Below are 9141 nucleotides of genomic sequence, written 5' to 3' on the forward strand. Positions count from 1 at the left end.
GTACACTTCGCATTCAGCAGCAGTACCTCCAGTTTGCACTTGCCTGTCGGAGTTCGGAGGAAAGACTAAAACTGTGAGGTATTTGTCTATTGGCTAAGTGACAATTCAGAGGGTATAATAGTTTACAAGTATTTGAAAGATGGAGGAGGAGGAAGAAGAATTATTTGGATATACAAGGGATGGAATTCAGAATGAAGAGATGGCATTAAAGAAAATTCAGGCTGAATATATGGAAAATCACCTACTAGAGAGATCCACTGAACTGCTGAATTCCCTTCGGAAGAAAGTGGAAGACTTGCTATTGTAATTATTTATACTACAGTAGTGCCTAGAGGCCCCAACAAGCTTTGAGACCCATTGTACTAGGCACTGTAAGTACACAAGGCGGTCCCTGTCTTGAAAAACTTATAATCAGAGTAGACAAGACAGCAGTGAGATTACCATCGTTTTACAGATGGGACACTGAGGCACAGACTGTGGTTTGCCCAAGGAGAGACAGATAATCTGTGGCAGAGCCAGGAATTAAACACTGACTCCTAACATTAAACTCCTAACTCCCAGGCAAGCGCTTTAACCACATGAGCACCCGCCCTTGTTAAGGGACACTGACCCATGTTAAAGACTGAACGAAGCACTAGTGCACTGGCTGGGGAATGGACTGGATGACCAAACAGGTGGTGTTGCTCTGGCTCCTTTGATGTTATCACCGATGCATCTTCTGAATTTTGAAATAACTGGGTTATTTCGGACTGAAATTTTACATTGTTGACTGCTAAAGGGTCATGCCAAAATTATTTCACCTTTGATAAAAACCATTATTAGAAGAAAGCCACTGCTTTCTCAATGACTGGCACAGTTTTGATGCCTGACTATGAAATCCTTCTTGCTCATTTATTGCCCCTCAGGTTGCAAAAGACTTTCTTATAAAAGCTCAGTAGCCATTTCTTTGCTCCTATCTATTTCTGAAAATTTGCTCTAGTTACTGTTGCACTAACAGTGAAGTTGAGGAATTGAGAAGGTGAGTCACTCAGGTTGAATGTATTTATGTATAGCCACACCTGTTGTCTTCCGTCCAAACTAAATTCTCGGCCTGTATCTCTGACATCTCCTTGTGGATGTCTAGCCATCAGTTCAAACTCAACATGGCTAAAACAGAACTTTTAATCTCCACTCCCACCCTGAAAAAAACCCAACCTATCCCTACTACCTCCTTTCTCGATCACTCTGGACTAGGGCTCTTGATTAATTGCAGTTAACTCACGCAATTAACTCAAAAAATTAATCGTGATTAATCAGTTTTAATCGCCCGGTTAAACAATAGAATACCAACTGAAATTTATTAAATATTTGGATGTTTTTCTACATTTTCATATGTATTGTAGTCTGTGTTGTAACTGAAACCAAAGTGTATATTATTTTTATTACAAATATTTTCACTCTAAAAATGATAATCAAAAGAAATAGTATTTTTCAATTCACCTCATACAAGTACTGTAGTGCAATCTCTTTGTTGTGAAAGTGCAAATTACAAATGTAGATTTTTTTGTTACAAAACAAAACAATGTAAAATTTTAGAGCCTACAAGTCTGCTTAGTCCTATTTCTTATTCAGCCAATAGCTAAGACAAACAAGTTTGTTTACATGTACAGGAGATAATGCTGCCTTCTTCTTATTTACAGTGTCACCAGAAAGTGAGAACAGGCATTTGCATGACACTTTTGTAGCTGGTATTGCAAGGTATTTACGTGACAGATATGCTAAACATGCGTATGCACCTTCATGCTTTGGCCACCATTCCAGAGGACATGCTTCCATGCTGATGGGGCTTGTTAAAAAAAAATGATGCATTAGTTAAACTTGTGACTGAACTCCTTGGGGGAGAATTGTATGTCCCCTGCTCTGTTTTACTTGAATTCTGCCATATATTTCATGTTCATAGCAGTCTTGGATGATGACTCAGCACGTTTTTTATTTTAAGAACACTTTCACTGCAGATTTGACAAAACGCAAACAAGGTACCAATGTGAGATTTCTAAAGATAGCTACAGCACTCGACCCAAAGTTTAAGAATCTGAAGTGCCTTCCAAAATCTGAGAGGGATGAGGTGTGGAGCATGCTTTCAGAAGTTTTAAAAGAGGAACGCTCCAAAAAAGAAAATCAACCTTCTGCTGGTGGCATCTGACTCTGATAATGAAAATGAACATGCATCGGTCCCCACTGCTTTGGATGGTTATCGAGCAGAACCTGTCATCAGCATGGATGCATGTTCCCTGGAATAGTGGTTGAAGCATGAAGGGACATGTGAATCTTTAGCGCATCTGGCACGTAAATATCTTGTGATGCCGGCTACAACAGCCATGAGAATGCCTGTTCTCACTTTCAGGTGACCTTATAAACAAGAAGCGGGCAGCATTATCTCCTGCAACTGTAAACAAACTTGTTTGTCTGAGCGATTGGCTGAACAAGAAGTAGGACTGAATAGACTTGCAGACTCTAAAAATCTTACATTGTTTTATTTTTGAATGCAGTTTTTTTGTACATAATTCTACATTTATAAGTTCAACTTTTTATGATTAAAGAGGTTGCACTACAGTACTTGTATTAGGTGAATTGAAAAAATACTGTTTCTTTTGTTTTATAACTACAAATACTTGAAATCAAAAATATAAAGTGAGCACTGTACACTTTGTATTCTGTGTTGTAATTGAAATCAATATATTTGAAAATGTAGAAAACATCCACAAATATTTAAATAAATGGTATTCTATTACTATTTAACAGTGCAATTAATTGTGATTTGATTTAATTTAATCAATTGATTTAATTTAATCGCTTGACAGCCCTAGTGATTCTTTAATGCCCAGATCATAGCAGCAGCATCTTCTTCAGCAGTTAGGCATCTACCCTGCTATTTTGGATTGCGAATATTGTCAAGAAAATGAGGTGGAATACGTGCTTGATCCATCCATTTCTTTACTACCTGCAATTTAACTTTGTTGTGGGACATTTCTTTCTTCAATGTCTCTTGAAATTCTTTCCAAATTTCAGCAGCATCAGCAATACAGCAGCAATCTTTCTGCAGTTTGTCCAAGGCTATGGAAACTGGTTTCAGTATATTCAGCCTGTCTTCTACATTTCTCTTTAGTCCAGTGTTGGTTACTTTGGCTGTGACAGTTCCATCTATTTTGTCATGATTTTTTTCAGAAATTGTCATCAGAATAGGCCAGATCTTTATAAATAGCTCAAAACAGTCAACTACTAAATTCCATTGTACATTCTGGGGGAGAATTAGTTTGGATCCTCCTGCTCTCTTTAGCGAAGCTGAAGCAAAGTGGTTATTACAGAAGTATTTTTGCAATTTTGATGACGTCCTTTATTCCTGGAGTTGTACTTAAGATTTCTTCTCTTCTTGGCTGCATTTGCATCATCTGTGCCAAAGCTATGCACTTGACACTTGAATTTTTGTTCACAGTTTGTTATAGCTTTTACTTTAAATAACAAAATAAAAATCCAATTTAAATACAAATATCTGATTTTATATATATATTTTTAAATCAATTTGTATCCACCCTGCAAAAATTCTTGGGTGAATGTTTACTATCATACTAAACAATGCAAAAATGTCCGAAAAGGCATCATGCCGCATGGAAATGTGTGGCACTCTGGGTTACCTGCCCATAGTGCACTGCACTTTACACTGATGTAAGCACTCCTGGTGAGTATGTGCTTTGCCAGTGCATGCAGCAAGCTCTTTATAAGCAATGTACAAACTTTGATTGTTGTATACCGATGTAACTTGCATCAACCAAAGTTTGTAGGGTAGACATGGTCTGAGTCTGTAATCCACTGGAAAAAACAGGGCAAGGTGTGCCTCCTCAGTACCAGTTGCTCGTCATAGTGTGTTATTGTAATGTGCAATGATTTATTTAAAACAATTACATATAAAAAAAGTAAAATGTTTAAAGAAACATAGTGGAAGTACATCCCAGAAAGAGAGCCATGGTGTTGATACTAATAAATAACAAAAAGAAGAAAAGTTTCCTACAGAAATGATGACTCTACATCTCTTATATATAGATGTTCATGGAACCTGGGAGGGTTCCAGTGTGCCCCTTCTGGCGAAGTCCTACGAGCGCATGAAACCATCAGAACTGCAACAGAATTTAGGCTGGGCTTTTTCAAAGGAGCCCAAAGGAGTTAGATAGATACCACATATTGATTTCAGTGAGAGTTGGGCACCTAACTCCCTTAGTCTTCCTTTGAAAATCTCCTCCCCCCCCCCCAATAATCACATGATGTTGAGCAGAAGCCAGCCAAATAATTTCAGAGGAAAAACAATCTGCTATATGAAGAAATAAACCAAGTTTTTACATAATCCATTTCTGTTTCGGGAATGTCAAGTGTTATTTCACTATACTGCAAGTGGTATCATAGCATACCTATCCCAGCTATTTTGTGAATATTCAGACTATGTACCAGAACAGTTTGCCATATGAATGGGTCATATAATGGTGGTATTTCTGATAGCTGGATTTCAGGACTGAAAAGATGGGAAATACTGTTATAATCTGTATTATGCAGTGGATTTTGTACCCCTTTGGTGAAAATACTGACCCCATTGAAGTCTGTGGCAAAAATCCTATAGACTTCAGTGGAATCAGGATTTTACCCCTTATTTGCAGTGCTAGTGGTGATGGTGTATAATTAGAATTTTATTCCATCTGTCCATTACACATTCACCTGGTTTGCTGGGCAGATGTGCGTAGGCTTACATACAAATTCACTAAAATTATACCAGCTAGAATTAAGCAATGTGCAGCATGATAAGCTTACAAGAGAGCTTGATTTCCAGGTCACAGAGATTAGTTTTAAATATAGAGTCATGTTACTTAGCATTTGTATCATCATAGCACTTAGGATCCCTAGTCATGGACCTGGACCCCATTGCGCTAGGTGCTGCCAAAATACAGGATGAGAGAATCCTTGCCCCCAAAGAATTTACAATCTAAGTGCAAGACAAGATACAACAGATGGATACAGACAAATAGATGGGGGAGTACAAGGAAACAATAAGACAATATTGGTCAGCATGACAGGTAGTAGTTTCAGCACACCAATGGCTTAACAGTTGTCAAGAGTTTTGTAGACGTCATGGAAAAGGAGGGTTTTATGGAGGGATATGAAGGGGGATAATGCATTAGTTTTGTGGATGTTTTGGGGAAGATCATCAAATGTGAGGGGCAGCATGGGAGAAAGCACAAAGGCGGTTGTTTGATAATTTAACAATTGGGAGATGGAGGCTGGTATCATGGGCTGACTGCATGCGGGAGTCAACATCTCAATAGCAAATGAAAGACAATGGCTCAAGTAGGGATAGACCATGAAAGGCCTTGGCAGTGAAGATAAATAGCTTGCTACTAAAGAAAACGGGAGCCAGTAGAGGGATGCAAAGAGAGGGGCGATGTGCTCAAAGCAAGGGACTAGGAAAATATTCTTTGCAGCTGCATGGATATGCGCAAGGCAAGATTGCATTTGTCAAGGTGAGAGAAAAGGAAATTACAGTTATTGAGATGTGAGCTGCTGATTCTGGATGAGAGTTTTAGCTGTGTGGCTGGATAGGAAACAATGTGTTTCAGACATGTTAAGCAGAAAGAATAGGCAAGCTTAGACATGCCCTATGTGGGGACCCGGAGATTGGTGTGAATCACAGATGGTGCGTGGGGTACAGGCCTGAGCGTTGCTGTGGTGGTTGTAGCAGGATGGTGATATTGTCCAGACCACCCATCTATCATGCCAACCACATTTCAGGGCTGGATGTGAACAACTCAAGCAGTACCTGTTTACTGATGACGTTTTAAAGAAAGTCACACCACTGTGTTAATTAGTTCACCTTTTTGTTGCTCTGCTGGCATTCTTTATGAACCCTTACCTTTGATTGGGTAAAGCCCTGGATAGTTCTGCCCAGCAAAAAGAAAACATTGGGAAAACCTAGAAAGGCAGGAAAGGTCACCTGACCTTGGGGTAGAAATCTGCCCAGAAACACAAGACTCTATAAGGGCTCAGCACAGCATACTGGTTGCTGCCCGCCCCAGTGGCAGTCTGTGCCCGCTCTTGGTATCATCAGAGAAGACAGAAGACTCCTGCAAGACATCTACCTTTTCCTGAGATCTCCGCTGTGGCATGTCATCCTGTGGTTCCTGGGTCCCTGGTTTCCTGTTGGTCCTGGTTCGAGCTCCTGAGGCTCCGGATCCAGATTTGTTTGGCTCCATTCCTCCACAAGACTCAGTAAAGTAAATAACTTACTTGTGGTCTTTTATAACCCACGTATGCTTTTAGTTTGGGTCTGGGCTTAAAACCTATCTGGGTTTTAAACCACCAAGTGTTTATAATTAAGGTTGTGAGTTTGTCATGGAAGTCAAGATTTAGTCAGGGATATATAGTACAAGTCATGGACAGGTTATGGGCCATGAATTTTTGTTTATCACCCATGACCTGTCCATGACTTTTACTAAAAATACGCGTGACTAAAATATAGCCTTATTTATAACAAACCTTATTTGTTTTTGACCTTTAACAGTGATTAATGTGATTTTTGGGGATTGCCATAGTTGATAGAAGCTAATTTAAGGGGACGAACCTGTATGGGAGGGGGACAGGGTCCTAATAAAGAATTCTCCTAATCGTTGTCAACAACTGAACCAGGGGAAGTCACTGGCTAAGCACCTGGAATCAGAATTTGTTGAAGGGCTAAACCAGTTTTTGACAGCAGTAGCTGCTTCTGCAGGCACAGAGGGACTATTTTCTTCATTTGGACTGATTCATTCAATGTTGAAAAATCAGTTGGGAGTTGAAAAAGCAGGAGAAGTTGTCTTTTTCTTCTAGCATATGAAAAAAACAAGAAGGGATTAAAAGAGATCTACTAGTTGTAAAAATTTGAAGGACAGCCTAAGTAACTGAAGAAACTCTTGTCTTATTTTCAAGACACTTAGGTGAGTAGGAACTTAAGTGCTAGTCACTTTGTTAGGCATATTTGAAAATTTTCCCAGGCTGACCTGAAATAATCAGTATAATTCACTGACTAGAATGAATCCCTCTGTTCCTTTAATAAATCATTTAGTTGTAAATGTGAAACATAAGAGAAGTTTATGTATCCAATATATTTGATTGTTTTATTTCATAAAAATAAATTTTATATGATACTTTTTGTTTGTTCAAATTCCGGTTATCATTCTAATGCAGCTTGACACAAACCATGAGCAAAAAGTGAATTATCTAGTAAACAAGAAATATATCATTCACCATTTTCTAACATGCTAAAAATGTACAATAGGATTGAAAATAGAAAAAGCTATATAATTGCTTAAATAAATGTATATAGGAATAGCGTACCCTCCAAGGTAGCAAAAAGATGTATCAATTCTAGTGAAAAGGCTCTACTTAGTTGTAAATCCACATATTCTAATGGTTATAGCAACCTATGAGAATGCACCTTTCTTTAGAAAATAAGCGAAGTACAAAAGTTGATTAAAACTCATGATTTAAATCAAGGCTTTCTATTTGGTGATTTAAATCACTTTGATTTAAATTAATCCATACTGACTTCTGGGAAACAGGGATCAAGTTCCCAGCATGCAACTTTCTCTGTTCTAGAATACCTTCCACATCCCATAATTTTCACACTATTTGGGGTCTTTGCCATCTCTGAGAGAAGCATGGAGCCCTAGAGTTCAGCACTAGTTTCATTAATGTTTCAAATACAGGACACACAATTCCCCAACATTTGCAAGCCTTCAGGGAATACTACAACGAGGAGAGTTTGTTGATGGACATAGTGAAAAAAATTCCAGATTATTTGTGGCATTCATGGAGCAGCTGCAGATGGCAGAGGCCCACTTCTGGGTCTGAGAAGCATTGACTGGTGGGATTTCAGATTTGGGACGATGAAAAGTGGCTACAGAATTTTTGGATGTGAAAGGCCACATTCCTGGATCTATGTACTGAGTTCACTCCAGCCTTCCAGTGCAAGGACACCAGAATGAGAGCTGCATTGGCACTGGAGAAGTGAGTGGTGATCATCCTCTGGAAGCTTGTAACACTAGATTGCTACCAGTCAGTGAGAAATCATTTTGGACTTGGAGAATCTACAGTGGGGGCCATTGTCTTGTAAGTTTGTAGGGCCACTAATTATCTCCTGCTAAGGAGGACTGTGACTCTTGGCAGCGTGCAAGAAATAATGGATGGGTTTCCGAACCGTGTTGGGATATTAGACGGCGTACACATCCCTATTTTGGCACCAGCCCACCGTACTACTGACTTCATCAGCAGAAAGGGGTATTTTCCCCTGGTTATGCAAGCACTAGTGGATCACCAGAGTGTGCTTTGCTGAAAGTTATATGATGCACCTTTAAGAATACAGGACTCTGTAGAAAGTTGCATGCAGAAATATTCTTTCCTGATGCATGGATTTACCACTGGCAATGTGAAAATGCCAATCGTGATTCTGGAGCCTTGCTCCCCTGGCTCACGAAGCCATACACTGGCCACCTGGACAGCCCCAAGGAAAGATTCGACTAATGGCTCAGTAAGTGCAGAATGATAGTGGAATGTGCTTTTAGTAGAAAGATGGGTCACTAGTGTTGTTTACTCAGTAGATTAGATCTCAGTAAGTAAAACACACCCATGGTTATAGCTGTATGTTGTGTACTGTGTAATATATGGGAAGCAAAGGGGGAAGAGTTGCTGCCAGAGTAGAGGGGAGTGGTGGAGTAGCTGCCTGCTGAATTTGAGAAGCCAGACTGCAGGATTGTTAGAAGATCCCTGCGTAGGGCTATGTGTTTGAGGGAGGTTTTTTCACAGTCAGCCACCATAGTGTACTCTTGTGCTGTCTTGAGATACTGTCTGTCTTGTGTACTTTAAATTCCGTATATTTTGCTTTGTGCCTGCTGGTATCTATTCTGTTGTGCCTGCTGCAGATTATAAATATTGCTGGGCCGGGGGCTTTGTCTGCTGCTATGAATGGTGTGGTGCTAACTGTATAAATATAGCTGGGTGTTTTCCTGATGCTACAAATTCTGTGGTGCCTTTTAATCCTACTCCATATAAGAGGGAGTAGAAAAATAAAACAATTAAGAAGACAAGAGC

The sequence above is a fragment of the Natator depressus genome, chromosome 1 (genome assembly GCF_965152275.1).
Source record: "Natator depressus isolate rNatDep1 chromosome 1, rNatDep2.hap1, whole genome shotgun sequence".
Classification (NCBI taxonomy): Eukaryota; Metazoa; Chordata; order Testudines; family Cheloniidae; genus Natator; species Natator depressus.